The 15,773-nt window shown below is 45.1% G+C and overlaps 1 protein-coding gene across 1 annotated transcript in view; it reads left to right on the top strand.

Moving 5' to 3' along the window:
* The first annotated feature begins 1,256 nt into the window (after nucleotides 1–1,256).
* LOC108093570 (MOXD1 homolog 2) overlaps nucleotides 1,257–15,773 on the top strand; it is a 114,761-nt gene continuing 100,244 nt past the window's right edge. The window contains exon 1 of the mRNA XM_017193665.1: nucleotides 1,257–1,923. The gene's annotated coding sequence lies outside the window, so the exon portion shown is untranslated. The remainder of the gene's footprint in view (nucleotides 1,924–15,773) is intronic.

The raw sequence follows: 15,773 nt of genomic DNA, 5'->3' as shown, positions 1-15,773 counted from the left end.
TTATCTGTGTGCTGTAACAGCGCCATGGTTCAATCAAATAACAGAGACAGCTAACAGCGTCTTTGTTTACATGTTAACCTAGGCCAAGAACAGCGGTCGTTTACAGCTATTAATTTAAATGTTAATGGGCCTTTGGGCTGACAGGAGAGAGCATCTGACGCTGTTAATGGTGTCGTTTCGCTTTCACAGCTGCTATGAGTTCGAGACGTTTCGTTTATGTTAATGGCCGTTCAATGCTCGCGATTCATGCTAACAGACTGTTAAAGACTGAGCCTGCATTTTATTGCCCTGTTAAACGGGCGTGAATGTGTGAGTGTGCCGGTGCGCCGACTATTAACATGTTTATTTGCGGAATCAGTTCCCGTGGGTCGGATTACTAACTTTAAATGTTACGGCAAGAAGCTCATAGCCAAAAGAAAATCGCTTTGAGTGTTCTAGTAAACTAAAAAATATTGTTAGGCTAATGTTAAATTCTGAAAGATTTTCATAAATATGAATGCGTTTCTATTAACTACAGTTTCATTATGTATTCTAATAATGCCTTGTCGAAAACCAAATTAATTTGATAAAATTATCAGGCTGGGACTAGTATACTGACAATATATTTATCATTATATTAATATTTATTTTAATACAATTTTATTTTAATGTTTTTATTCTAATAGGAACTATCATTAAAGCAAACTTTTAGTTGTTTGAAATTTCCAAACCAATAACCTTACAGTTAAACAAGTACCAACTTCTCACGAGTCCGAAATCCGTCGATGACTTCATTAGCCATTAACGTTTTCCATTTCCTGGGTTACCATTCATATGTGGCATGGTAAATAGCCGCCGAAAAAGTATAATTAATAAAGCTCAGCCAATGCCACTCCCCCATCCGGTGGCCGAAAACAATTGCCCTTTGTCTAATGTTAATTTGCATTGCGCGCGGCACAAAAATGTTGTTTACATTGCGGTAATTAGCCTACGTGCACGGCATTTGAACCTTTTCAATTGCCCGTCTGGCATTTCAATTTCCCACAACAGAGGCTTGCCAGATGCACCTGCCGCTGTTGGGAAAGCCCTGTTAGCAGTCGCTTGCTGAAACTCCACGAGTGAGAGCAAAATTGAACCATGTTAACGCTAACAGAGGCGCTCTCTCGCGCGTGCGCACCGCCTCGCTCAGTCACTCTCTTCGTTCTCTCGCTCTTTCTGCCGAGGTGACGACGCCAGGTGGCGTGCCGATGGGAGACAGTTACTTTCCAAGTTTCCCAGCGAGCGGTACACGGGGCGGATGATCGCCGACGAAAAACATTTTCCAGCACGAAACGACTAGCAAACTCCCAAAATAAAACACGAAAGGCGAGACAGAACTGTGCGTGAAACATTGTGCAGCGTGGCGAGTGCTTCTGCCCAAAATTAACCAGAATATGTAAATAAAACGTTACAAGAGGAGAAAAACGAAAAACGAGAAACGAAAAACGCGGTTTCACAGTGCGGCATTCATATGCAAATCGGAATCGGTGCCCAAACTAAGCAGCACATAATTTGCGAATTAAATCAAAACACACGTCGCTCCGTCTCGCTCTTTTGAGCCGGCATCCTGGCAGCAGCGACAACAACAATTGCAGAACATTAAAGGGACGCCTGGCTGAACGTTACGCGACGCGAACCGTTAACCGTTACGCTTCCGCCTCTCGGCTTACGTTGCGCGCGGCTGTGTGTGTGTGTGTTTTGTGTGTGGCGGGATTTAACAATTGGCAACGAGGCGGATGAGCAACGCTACGCCGCCCACGTAATGTGTGCCGAAATTTAAATTTTACTCTTCGAGTACGACTGTGTGTGTGGATAAGCATAAACGTAAACAAAAGGATTAGACGTTACGTTGCCGGGATTACGCCAGCAGTAGCGACAGACTTTTTCCGATATCTCCAGCCTCAGGTGAGTACCGTAAATGATGTATTACCTAAAGGGAAGGGGGTGGGATTCAATGGCGGCACTTGTGGTTGCTGTGTGTGGCATGTTAAGTGCAATGCATTATACAGATATGTGCCTTGCACATGCAGGTTTGCTCTCGCCTCCTTCTTTATTGCCCTGTCCCTTTCGCTCTTGTTCTGTTCTGTTCTGTTCTGTTTCTGTCCTGTCTCTGTTTCTGTCTCTGAGCTTGCCTTGTGTGTGTTTTCGGTTACCACAAAACTTTACTTGCGCCAGTGTGCGTGTGTGTTGTACATGGAGAAGGGGAGGACATGGAGCACCGGGAGAAACCCTTAATGCATCCATCAACCTCAATGGAATGCCATTCAATCAGTATTTCCTTTTTTTAGGGGCTTTGCAGTTTTGCATTCTAGCCACAAAAGAAAATGGGAAAAGTGCCCCCACTAAGAGCGGGAAGAACTGATGCAGGTGTAGCACTGTAAGAAGATTCCATTATAGGGATAAATACGGACCTTAATTCAACTTATTTATTTCATATAAAGAAATTTCTTTTAAGGAATATAACTTTTGCCTTAACTTGACATGGCCTTGTAGTTATAAAATGGGTTTTTACAAGTTGTATAGGGTTTTTGGGAAAGTGGTCCAATCGGAAAACAATTCAAAACACTTGAGAAATATAAACATTAGGCTTTTTCGGATTAATTTCTTCACCAAAAATTCAGTTAGAAAAATTGTTTTGGTTTATTTAGCATTCATATTAATAGCTTGGATTATACATTTCAATTAAAAAACTTTTTGCAACGTTTGTATTGACGTGCTATTTTAATTTAACAATCTTATCGCAAAGAATTTGGCGCTTTGCTGCACGCAAACAACAGATAATTAAGAAAGAACTGATTTTTTTACTTTTAGTAAAATAAAGTATGAGTATTTCTGAACTCTAGTAAAAATAATTGTAGAGAGTTGTTAGAAAGCTTTAAGATATAGCCGAACAAGCTTGGGATCCGCACTCGGTTGTTCGACTTTCTGAATATTTTGAGCTATAGAAGTTTGTGGAAAAATGTTAAACTTATGGAATATGGAAATTATTAAGATAAAGTTTTTGTTGTGCTCGGCTGGCATTCAGGAACAAAATTGAACATATTCGTTAGCCCAGTTCTGATGGTGAGGTGGTTGGTGCAGTGAGAAGCGGGGGAGCCACAAGTTTTGATTCGGGGAAAGTTTCCGAGACAAGAATATGATAGCTTAATTGGAATTGCCGAATGCAGGCGAGCACAGAATGGAAACCAGAGAGTAAAATAGTGGGAACGGAGGGGGTAATTAAAAGTTTTGCCGGGAATACAGTGGCCAATTTTAAAGGTCCCCGATGGCACAAATGAATACAATACAAAATTCAGCCCGTTTATCGAAGGGCTTTCCGGCTTAGCCAATAGTTTTCCCTTTCAATTTCCCTTCTCGGTTCCAATCGTTCATATGCTGCCAACCCCTATGCGATCTCATTCTGATCTCAGGCAGCAACGCCACAATTGATTGATTCGATGCCATTCGATGCCTAATGAACAGCAATAAAAATTCATTTGGGCTACTTATGACCGCCACTTCAATTTCCCGCTGCCATGTTTTCCCCCTTTCCACCTCGGGGCAATTTCAATTGGACTTTTTTAATTACCAACCAAACATTAAGAATTTTATTTTCGCTATTGAAATATTGTATGTCGGGTATTCCCCGGCGCTTGTCATAAATATTTTAGCAGGTTCCCGCGTTCCAACGAGAGCAACACAAATATTTTAACCATAAAAATTGGCAGCCCGGCGGGAATCGCCAAAAAATCCTTTTTCATTGCGCGCTATATATACAGGAGGAGCGAGGTGTATAAAAAGATATAACAGCGGCAGCGGCACCGGCAGGCGACAGTAAAGAAAAACGCATTTTCCAAAATATTTACACAGGAAAAAGGAACAACAGTGGCAACGGTGGAGAAAACTAGAAAAAGACCAGAAAAGGCAGAAATAAAACACAAATAAAATATGAAACAAGGCAGGAGGAGCTATTTTATTTTTCGGCTACAATTTTTGTCGCCCGACGATGTCCTCTCCGCCTGGCTGTGTGTTTGGGTGGTTGTGTGTGTGTGTGTGTGTGTGTCGGTGGGGGTGACTGTATCTGTATCTGGGCGAGCTGCAGTAAATAAATATACGCGTATCTCTGATGGGGATTTATGGCAATGAGAGCCTCGGTCCGGGCGCAGCTCCTATGCCGCTGGCCTAGGACTTAAATAAATGATAGATTGAAATTTATATAGCCTATGGGCCTCGTTGCCCCTCCCTGCCCCGTCCCGCACTCATATTGCACATTTTAGACACTTCTCGATGGTTTTTGATTTGCTTTCGGGCGGCGAACTAAAATAGCGGCCAAATAAATTGACTAGGTAACAAAATCTATGACGTATCTATTTTCGCGCCCGAAATTTCGCTGCAATTTCCATGCTGGTTAACATTTGCCATCGTTGGCGGGAAAAGTGAAAAATTTGCGATGTTTTAGGGATTTATTTGTCCAAACCTGTGTGGAAATGCAGTTGCCCGTCAAGAGGAATTCGGCCGAGCGATATTGTAATTCTTATGAAAATATTTCAATTTCTGTTCCAAATGTTGGTAAACTGTTTTCATTGATTTGAAAATCACTTTCAATCCCATTTAAATGTTCGGGGCTCACCTGGGACGATCAGGCTCTGCATTTCGACCAGGATTGCTTTGTTTGCCTTGCATTTTCATTGATACATATTTACACAATTTCCAACAATGTTTCATAATTAATTTTTGTGCTTTGCTTTTCTATGCGGAGCCAGAGGCATTTCATGCCCCCTGTTTCCCGACCGCAAATTCAAAATGCAATAACAAAAGTCCAACAGACAAGCTGCAATATGTTTGTTTTTCCAATAATAAAACTTTGCCAAAGGGGCCCCGGAAAAATGCAATGCAATTTATATGAGCCAATTGGCCAAAGCTTCAAAACTGCAACAACTGCAACTTCAATGGGATTTTTCGGTTGTGCAAATGCAATTTAAACCAGTGCGTTCAGGTGAAATTAATATTAATTTTAATGAAAAGCAGATTCAAGCTGTGTCCCGCTCGAGAACAAAAAGGATTGTTAATATGTAATACCCAGGGGAAATCCAATAGCAATAGCAGAGATGCAGGAAATCATAACCAAACTGCAGCTAACGAGAATCTGAATTGTGAATGCCAGGACCCAAGCAGCAGCAACTTCATTTGCAAAAATGGAAATGCAGATGGGAATACAAATTTGAAGTAAAGGATACGAGCAGATGAGATGAACTAGCTGACAAGTATGCAACAGTTGAGGAGGTGCCCCGAAATTAAATTTTAGTCAGCAATTCGCTCAGTCATTTATTACTTTTTGAGTGCGATTTAAGGCAAGTTTGTCTCCCAAGCGATTTAGATTAAAGAATATCTTGCAGGGCTGCTCCAGTTTCCCTGCAATTTTGCAGAGGTAACCACAAGCTCTAACCTCGCCCCCTGGAAAATAAATTCGCCTTAAATGCTTTCTTTGCTTGTTTGCCACTGAAGGCTTTGCATCGAGCCATGCCTGCTGACTGTAAAATTAATTTCATATGGCAAATGGCTAAGAAAAATGTTTTGCCTCACAATCTATGGGAATTTTACCCCAATCTAAGCACACTCAAAAGGAGAAGGAGCGAGCGGGAGGCAGCTGGGAAAATACCAGAAATGCTAAATAAGATGGCTCACATATCTAAACCCGAAAAAGCTTCAATAAATAAATACGTGTGTGTGCTTGGCCGGACTCCCCACATCCCACAACCCCCATTCGGCACCGCAATTCCCAATTCCTGTGGAGTCTCGTTTAATTTTGGGGAGCGCACTCAAATGTTAATTTCATTTCCCGTTCGCCTTTTGTCTGCATTTCCCTGTGCCTCCGCCCAGTCTCAGCCGCCCCTGTCTCGCTCTTATGTGGATGAAAAAAAGATGATATTCGTATTTAATTTCAATTTCAAAGGATTTTCCATGTATTTATTCAAGGACTTTATCTTAAGCATAAATTACGGGCCAACGAACGAGCGAGCGAGCGAAGGGGTGCGGGCACTCCATTTGGCTTTCCGTCTGCCTCTGGCTTTCACCTACTTTCTAGCCGGGCTCGAAAGGTAGCCCCCCGCACACGCACTCGTCCTGGCTCAGCAGGGTTCCCCTCCGGATCCCAGGACAAACATTGTCTGGCTGAGGCTGGAGCTCCTCCTGCCGCCTCTGTTTGCCAAACTGTGGCTTCCAGGTTATCTGTCTCGCTCCTCGGCTGCCTCTGCTGCCTCTGCTGCCTCGGCCATCCTTCTGTCGACGTCGTGTGCATTTGGTTTTCATTTACATATGAAGCTCCTTAATAATCCTTTTGTGCACAGGACACAGCCGGAGCAGGAACAGGAGCAGGAGAAGCGAGGGCCGAGAACCGAGAACCGAGAACCACGTGCACACAGCTCGTGTTGCGTGCGCATAAGGAAATGTTTAAATATATGCAAATCTAGTTAAGTGTAATCATTTAGCACGAGAAAAAGTGGCCCTCCTGCTACCAGGACCCGCTACCAGGACCCACTACCAGGACCCTAAGCTAGGAGCATCCTTTGGCAAAAAGTTGCCTCGGGAAATTAGAATTTGAATGCATTTAACGCACAAAAAGGAAGTTATCAACAATGGGCAGGCGATAATAAAGTTATAAATGCTTCGTTTCTTAACCTCTGTCTCCGCAAAAATGTCGCATGAAAAGGAAAAGAAAGGAAAGATTCTGCATTAGGGTGGCTCAGAAAAGACTTTCAGACTTATCTTAAGTGGGCTCTATTGAAATTTAGGATCTCCAGAAGCTGTCAATTTTAAAGTTACTTGTGTGAATGAGGCTTTGTGCTCATAATTTTATTTTAAAAACCCAATCTCCTTCGTAACTTATCCACTTACGCGACTTTAATTAGTAATCCAAACACTAAATTGAGTGCCCCTTTAAGAGCTCGTTGAGGCAGAAGCACGCTTACGCGTGGCATTACCAAGTGTAAATAATAATAAAAGTGGCACGAGAAATGCGAAAAAATCCATTAACGCTTTGTGGAATTGCATTTAAGCCGGCAGCTCGTTTCAGCCCCCGCAAAACCATATAACATCCCATCCGGAGATGCGACTGAGACTAACGAGCGGCGTTAGTTTAATTTCTAGAGCAACATTCCAGCAGAGGAATAAAAAATCATACATAATGAATGCAAATGCTTTTGCGCTCATAATTTCGCCGCCATCATCCTCGCGTCTAAAAGGATGACGCGGAATCCTTGTGATCATCAGCAGAGCGCTGTCTCTGTCTCGCATTCTCGCATTCTCGCTTTCCCGCTTTCCTGCTTTCCCACTTTTCCACTCCCTCTGCGGTTTGGCAGCCAGGACGTTTCGTGTGTCTGCAGCGGATATGAGCCACTGGCATCACAAACAGGCCACCAGGGGGGGCTCGGGCCACCAAGTTGGTTGCCTATTTTCAAAAACACGGCATAAGGATAACAACCTCTTAACCCAGTTTGCGAGTGCGACTGCGACTGCAGGCAGTGCAGCCAAACACAGATACACAAACACCATCAGGGTCTCTGATACTCGGATTCTCTGATAGTCGGATGCCCAGATAGTCAGATACTCAGATACTCAGCAACTCAGATACTCGGCAACTCAGATACAGGACTGGCGAGGCAGCGGCAACTGACAGAGGCGTATCCTTGTGCATGTCCTGGGCTACCATTTTAAATTGAACTGTGCGCATTTAAGCGTGAACTGACAGCTTGGAAAATCGAAAGCAAAAATAAATTGTCTAGTGAACTTGGTGGTCCACACAGCTGAGCCGATGCTAGCCTTTGGGCTTAGTGTCAGCCGGCGGGCGGCAGGCAGTAGGCAGCAGGCAGGCAGCAGGCAAAGGGCGGCAGGAAGTGGGTGGGCCGAAAGGACACTGGCAGGAAATGGCTCTCGGCCCGAGGAGCGTGTGTCTGCGTGGGTCTGCCTGTGACTCTGCCCCTGAATCTGCCTCTGTCTCTGTTACTGGCTATTAATTGAAATTCGTTGTGCTTAAAGCCTGGGCCTCGGCAGGCTAGAAAGTTTTAAAAGCTCGCCAGGACCCTCGCAGGCCTTGAAGGACATTACCAGCAGCAGCGGCGCATACTTGTCGCCCCAGAAAGGACCCACTCCTACGGCGACCCTCTCAAATGGCATTTGCATATATATCATCTCGCATATCCTTTCTGTCCGAGCCCGGGCTTTGCACGGTGTGTTAAAAACTTTGTCCCTTTCTGCCCGAGATTTGCATAGAGCCGTATAAGTTGCCCGCCTGTGTTTGTGTGTGTGTGTGTGTGTGTTTGTATGTGTGTTAGAGTGCTCATATATCAGTCAGAGCTCCCCGTCCCTCCCCGAAAACTAACTCTGATAACCGGTTTCGGATCCGGGGTGACGGTCACCCCGTGCTCCTCGTTATAGAGGTAAACAAATCTGAAACTAATCCTTCGCAGCCAACTGGCAATTGTAAACGAATTCGGATTGTTTGGATTGAGTGCGCTCAATCCACGGGTGGACGGGTGGACTCGTTTTTAATTAAGAAATTTCGGGAACAAAGTTAATGAACCATGAATCGGGGCTGCAAAAGGGTTCGGGAATTTACATACCTCAGTTGGCGAGGAAAGAATAACAATACTTTTGTTAAACCCTACTTCAAATGCAGATGAAACCTCAAAATGTGTACTGTATATGATTTCAACTTAAGATATCTCCACATTCGAATTTTCACTAGTTTTAAACAACCGTTGCCATATGTAATCTGTTGTATCGAGCATCTTAGATCTAATTGAACCTTTTTCTTTCTGCTTTTCTGCGGTGGTTACCTAAAAGGTTTCCGCATTTGGAGTTTCCCTTGCACGCATGAGGTGCCACTGCAATTGCTGGGGCCGTAATGTGTTCTCGGGTTGCAAACGCACTTGCCATGTCAGCAATAAAATCGAAAAGTTGCCGATGCTCACCTGGTGCTGGGGCTGAGGCTCCCCACCTGGCTGCAGCTGATTCTGCGAGTTGTGAAGGGGTTTTCACGGATAGTTTGGGCAACTTTTCCTCCGCAGGGGATCCGAGAGGCGGCTGGCTCCTCCTGGAGAAACTTTTCCACAATGCCTTTTTACATATCGAGTCCTCCCGGCTGCCGCTCCCTTATGGTTTCTCTTTCTTTCGCATGCCTGCTACTTTTGCTACTTAAAGTTTGCTTTTTGTCTTTGAGTAGGGATCTGCTATATACGTACCACCCCACTACCCACTACCTCACTACCAACCTTCCTGTGCCCAGGTTCACTTCGTCTTGGGCTCTTTGCTATCCAAATTGTGAGCAAATTAATTGAACGCAAAGAAATGCAGAAGGTAAACAGAAGAGGGAAAAGGAGGTGGGCGCGATGACGCTGAAACTTCTTCTTTATGTACTCGTGCTATCCCGGTTCTGGCCAAGGTGGAAATCCCGACCGAACTCTGGTAGCTTGTTAAATCTAAAACGCTTACCAGTCCGAAATACTCCGGCGCACCTGGGGAAAACCCTAAGTGAGGCAAATAGAGAGAGCTTAGCTGACCTCGGGGAGAAAAGGCTACGAATGGGGAGTGCTCTCTGAACTTTCAAGTTTTTAATTGGAGAATGTCGCAGTTGGAGGTGAAGAAAAATTTGGGAAAATATGGAAATCGGTGCCACCTTCTGTTAGCTTCTCTTTTTAAACGAATACGAACTTATCTTTGTTTTAATAGGTATTATTTGTTATTTTTATTACTAGTACTTTGATTTTTGTTTTTCAGACTCAATTTAAAATGATTATTCCTGAACGAAGCTGTTTCATTCTGTTCCGCTATCATTCTGTTGGCAACCTTTCGTTTTTTACTCCTATATCACCTGGCTTATATACCCATTTTCAATCCCCTGGAATAGTCTGTGGCATAAAAAGTAGGGGAAACATTTCAAAGTTTTTGCCACTCATTTTTTACACGCAGTCCTTGGGCTTCTGGTGCGAATCCCCTCTCGGTTTCCCCTCCTGGTTTCTACCCCCGATCCCCCTTGCTTTCCTCAGATCTCTTTCTCTTTTTTAGCCGGCTCCGACTCCGACTCCGGCTGCCTGCTAATCCAGGACAATAAGTGTTTGTCGTTGGGATTTAGACAATTATTCACGTTAAGTTGACGTCTGAGACGGGGAGCCCAGGCAACTGACAGTTGCGATTCGCCTGGCTCTGCCTCAGTTCCTCCTTCGGCCCGCTCTCCACTGGCTGCCACTGCCACTGGCTGCCACTTCCTCTGTCCTCTGTCCTCCGAGTCCCGCAGCTCCTCATCTCCTCCAACTTCTGACGGCGAGTCTGCACAGTTTTGTAATTTCTTCAACGTTTCAATTTGTACCGGTCCGGATTTGGGCCCGCTTATTTTTGGTCTCCTTTCCGAGGACTTCGCTCCTCAAGGGGCACACGCAACATTTTGTATTATAAGCGCATTTGGGTTTTAAGGTGTCAGCACCAGCGAGCGAGCGAGTCGCGTTGATATGTCATCTGGAAATAATTTTTATTTATTCGTTCGTTGCCATCGCTAAGCCGTCTGGCAATTTTACGATGACATCTCTGCCTCTTCGAGGGATTTGCGTTTGCCAAATTTGCAATACACATTTTTCATACTTGTGCACGAGGGCAGAAGGCTTCCGCACCCACTCGGAGCGCTTTATTTGATTTCGTCGCCGCAATAAAAAACAAAGTCGAACTCCAACTCGCACTCGCACGGAGCTCGCACGGAGCTCTGTGTCTCCGGGCAGCGTTCTACGCACTCTATCAAGTGACCCCCGATCCCCCCGCGTTCGCCCATCCGGATTTCGGGCCGAAACCCCCGTCCTGGTCACGTACGGAACATAAAAGTATTTACAAATAATATTTCCATATGGTAAGACGTGACAAAGACTCAAATTAGCGATGGAACGTTTATCTTCGACTGGTGGGTCCGCGGCAGCTGGCCGTATAAAAGTCCGGCCATAAACAAACATCGGGAAATATCCTCGTAAACATCCAATTTATATATACGTACATATAAATATCAGAGAGCTTAAAGAAATATTCCCTTACTTTGTTCCATAATTTTAATGGCCGAAATTGAACCTTTTTTTGGCAGGCAAAGTTGCCCGAGCGCGGGAAGCGGTAAGCGGGATCGGAAAGTGGGGGTGAGTGTTTAGGCCATTAATTTAATTTTATGTTTGATTTTGTGTGCACTTTTTTACGCTTCTACCTTTTTTAATAGTTGATTGTTGTGGCCCTCGCTGCCCCGCCATCGGAAATTATTTTGTTTGGCAGTTTTAATGGCTGCATTTGGCGGCAAAGTTTTTTGTGTTCCCCGGAACTTTAATGACCCAAATTGATGTGGGATTTTGTTCGGGGCACTTTTAATGTACGGACCGGAGTCTGCGTTTGATATTTTGAAACGGAAAGCAAGGCTGCGATTTATTCTTGATGTCTTGAAGTTGGGCAAGTGGATTGACTGAAGGACGCCGAGGGTCTTAATGGATCGTGTTGAGCAACCACGGCCTCTAAAGGAATTCAGCGATTCAGCAACCACTTCCCAGATTGGAGGAGAACTCAAAATCCTTTCGAGCAGTCAAAGTGGTGGCATCATTAAGCCGCATTTATGATCCTCACATCGTTAAGACAACGCCATAACCCGACTCGAACCACCTTCTCCGCCACTCCAGTTTTATGCGCCTATTAATGTCTACGACTAGCAGAAGTTTCTCCGCGAAGCACCTCCTGTGGCAACCTCTGAAAACACTTTTAATTGCTTGAACTTATTAAACAGCTGCCACTGCAGCTTGCCACAGCGCCCCGCCTCCCCAGCAGCCCGCCTCCAGCACCCACAACTGCAGCACTAACTTTCCGTATTTGCCTCATATCCTTAAAAAGCGAGGGGCAAAATGGGAAAAAAAATAAAACTTTACCCCGACTGCATAGACAAAGACAAAGACCCAAGACTTAAGGTCAGCAACTTTTATTTCTTGGCCAACACTTGCACATCCCATGTCTGAAGTGGCTGCTCCATCCTCAGCTCTCTGCCCCCTGCCCTCTATCCTCCAACCTCGGAGCTCCCAGCTCCATCCTCCATCCTCCGTCCTCCAAGCAGCAACTATCATCCTCATCCTCGGCAGCTTCCATCGCTCGTCTCGTCCGCTTATCTTTTCGCTCCTCTGGTTTTCTGTACTTTTGCGCGACGCTGGTGTTGTGCCCATTTTATTGTTCTTGGCCTGGCCAACACCAGAGTCCTCGACACGGCTGCATTTTGGCATTTTGCAGCGGTCGTTTTGTTTTCGTATCTTTTTTATTTTGAAGTTTAATGCCAGAGTCGTGCCTCATATTTCGACGATGGAATACAATAGACGCTGAAACACCAACTGCAACAACGCGGCAGCAGCCTCAAACTAAGGCGTGCCAAGGGGGCGGAGGTGTTTTTGGTATTTGTTGTTTCTGCATTGGATACCCTTGTGAAGAAGGGTCTTCTGATTTAAGCAGAGCACTTCTTAGAGTTTTCGAATGTCAAATATGGTTTTAGCTTTCTGTAAAAGTTAAAAGATGAAAGCCATTTTTTGTATTTAACTCTGCCAATATTTGTTTATTTGCTTAATTTCTTTCCCTTGTTCAGTTGATCATTTATGTCGTTTTCTTTGAGGTTTTTATTTTAGAATTTTAACAACCATTGTGCCTTAGGGTATTTAGCTACTTCGGTCTTGCGTGTTACCTTTTCCATTGTTTTTTTTTTTTTCAGTTGTTGTTTCTGTTATTTTTTTGGGTGCTGCACAAGAAGTCGTTGCTTTGGTGGTTGCTACAGCTTCAGCTTCAGCATCAGCATCAGCTTTTGCTTTTGCTGGTTTGGTAATCCGCCTCACTTTAGCACTTGAGCGGCATCTCCTCAGTCTGCCGCCCCCCTCTTTTCCCCCGCCCCTCGCGAACCCTCACCCCCATTGTCCACTCGAAGCGCTGACTGCAGATTGAGCAAAAGTTGTTGTTTGCCAGCTTGCCAGCCTCTGGAAGTGTGAACATTTTGGGCAACACTCCGCGTGCCGAGCTCCGCACCCCCGCTGCTTCCCCCGCCCCTTATCCTGATTCCCAGGCCCGGCTCAAAAGGTGTTGGTAATGATGATTTTGAATTATTCATGATTCACGACGATTGAAATTATTTGCGCGCGCTCGTTGCCGCCGCTTGTTGTTGGTTGTTGGTTGTTGCTTGTTTTTGTTGGTTGTTAAAGTTTTCTGGCCGCGTGTTGCAAGGAGTCGGAGAATCGCACTTATAAGGCCGAACAAGAATAAGCAACAATGGCAGCAGCCGAGGGGTGTTCCTGTGTGTCTGCCCGGCCTTACCTTCTCGCTTTATGTTAAATCATTCAAATTGAACAAAAAAAGAATACAAAACAAAACGAAGCCAGCAGCTGAGGATCTTTCTGCCGGCACAAGGGGTTTCCAGGGGAGAGGGGTGAACTCGGGGATGGATTCTCAGGGGATGGACGCTAAGCTGGCAGCGATGAGAAGAGGCTTCCATGGCAGGCTCGGCTTGGGATCGGATTGGTCTGGCCTGGGATTTATGGTAGAGTGCCAGGATTGCCGCTTTGCGAGCGGGTATAATGCCACTGACAGGGGGTTTGACAAGGCCCATTGCAGATCTGCTGGGTCACTTCGTGAGCCGGCAAATCATCGGCGAACAAACGAAATGTCATAAATGTAGATCGACGGCTGTTTGCGCATTTCGATGTTTCAATTCTCGTGTTAATGGAATTTGGGATTAGCCCATGGCTCAAGTTAATTGGGAAGGGGCAAGCAACAATGAAACTGCTATGATCCCGTTGCAAAAACGATATTTCTTTGTTTCTGTTTGCAGTTCAATTCATTGTTAGAATGGTATGTAGGTATAGCCATGATTAACCAAGCCAGATCATACTGTCATCAATACCCTCGAATCGAACCACAAGAGTTACGATTTTCCTACGCTAACCGCCAACTATTTACTATCGATCCAACTGTTCGCTGCTGCGAGCCATTTTCCACCTCTTCGGCAGAGCATTTCCTTGTGCCACTTTCCGCTTACTCAGCACTTTCCACCCGCCCCGCGGCCACCCATCATTGCCGGGCCATTGTAACTTGCCAATTGGCACTGGGGATTTGGTCAAAGTCATTTTGCGCATTTTCAATTTGCCAAAACTTTCGTTTCACCCGCCGCCGCCACTCTCTCTCCCTGGAGAGCTTCGTTCTGCCGGCTGCTGATTTTGGCTGCTTTTGTAGTCTTAGCGCATTCAGGCTGCTAATTAGGCGGCATTAAGATTGGACCCCGAACCTTCCCCTTCTGTTTCCCCTTCCCCTTCCCCCTTTCCATGTAAGCGCATTAGATGGTTCAGTTGTGACGCTCACAGAGTCAAAACGAGAAATAAATGCCAATAATTTGGTTCGCTCAAAACCAATCACCCACACACTGACTCCGAAAAGTCTTTTGCCCTTTTTTGAATGGCAAACGAGTGGAGGGGGAGATGGGAATGGGGAGTGGGGAATGGGGGATGGGAGCACAATTTAGTTTTTCTTCTTTTTGGAAAGGCTAACGAACTATTTTCACAGAAACCAAGACGACCAAAGCCAAGACGAAGTCGAATGCTGTTTGAGGCCACTTGAGGCGGCAAAAAAAGTGCAAGCCAGGCCAAAAAGAAATAGAAAATCAAAGGCAAAAAGGTTTTCCTCCCCCTAAGCCCCAGATGTTGTTATTGTTGTTGTTGTTGTGTTTGCTACGTGCACACAAACTTAATTTGAAGTTAAAATGTAGCGTAAAGTGTAAGGCAAACAAGGATGGGTTTTTGGGGGAGAAGGAGGAGCATTTCAAACTGGGTGGGCAAGAGGGTTCGAGCGAGTCTCATCTCGGCTTTTATGATCGAGTTAATTTGAATTTTCAACAAGCCAACTTCCTTCCCTGTGTATTTTCGCCCCACTTTGTTGCTGTTTTTGATCAGCTGAGACAAAAAGATTTCTGGCATTTGCCATCGGATTCAACAGGAGCTCAGCCTCAACCCTTTCGCTTCCTCGTTTTTGCGACTTTGTTGATTCACTTTGAAAAGTATTTTCCCGCCGCATGTGTCTGGTATAACTTTGGGAGCTCCTGCGGTTGCTTTTCCCTTTCCCTTCCTTTCCCTTCCTCCTTTCACCGCTCCCCACCTTTTCGGGTCTGTGTTTTTCTTCTTCTTTTTTTTTTTTTTTTTTTTTTTGGAGCCAGAACGTTTTGTACGTGCCCGGGTTTATGTGCATAGGATTTTCAATGGCCCCGCTCGCTATTGATTTTTATACAATACATAAATTTTTCCTCTTCCGTTTTTTCTGCGCTGCTGTCCACCTGATTGGTTGCTCCTGCGCCTGCATCAGTTCTTTGTCATCGGTTTGGCATGTGGAACGGCCCCACACACACTATATAGCATCAGATTCGATTATACGATTTAATCTGATTTCGCACAAACGAATGATTCAAATGCAAATAGCACAAGCGCACACACGCCACAAAGCCGATGGAGGGTGTTCAGTTGGCATAGAAATTTGAGTTGTTCCCTCCCCAGGCTCTCCCCTTTTTTCGGTTAATAGCTTTCGATTTATAACAAGCAGATGAAAGCAAAAAGATTTGCATTACAAAACAAACGACAGGTGGGCCAAAGGGTTGGGACTGAAAAAGTCCCGGCAAAGTCAGCCAGGACATACAATTAGTGTGATGGGGTTGGCAGCAAGAAAGTTGATTGGGTTGTGGTTTGTCTGCTTGCCAAGGCAAC

This window comes from Drosophila ficusphila, unplaced genomic scaffold, assembly GCF_018152265.1.
Source record: "Drosophila ficusphila isolate 14025-0441.05 unplaced genomic scaffold, ASM1815226v1 contig_106, whole genome shotgun sequence".
Taxonomy (NCBI): Eukaryota; Metazoa; Arthropoda; class Insecta; order Diptera; family Drosophilidae; genus Drosophila; species Drosophila ficusphila.
The sequence above is the reverse complement of the archived record's forward strand: the minus strand, read 5'-3'. Positions and strand labels throughout refer to the sequence as shown.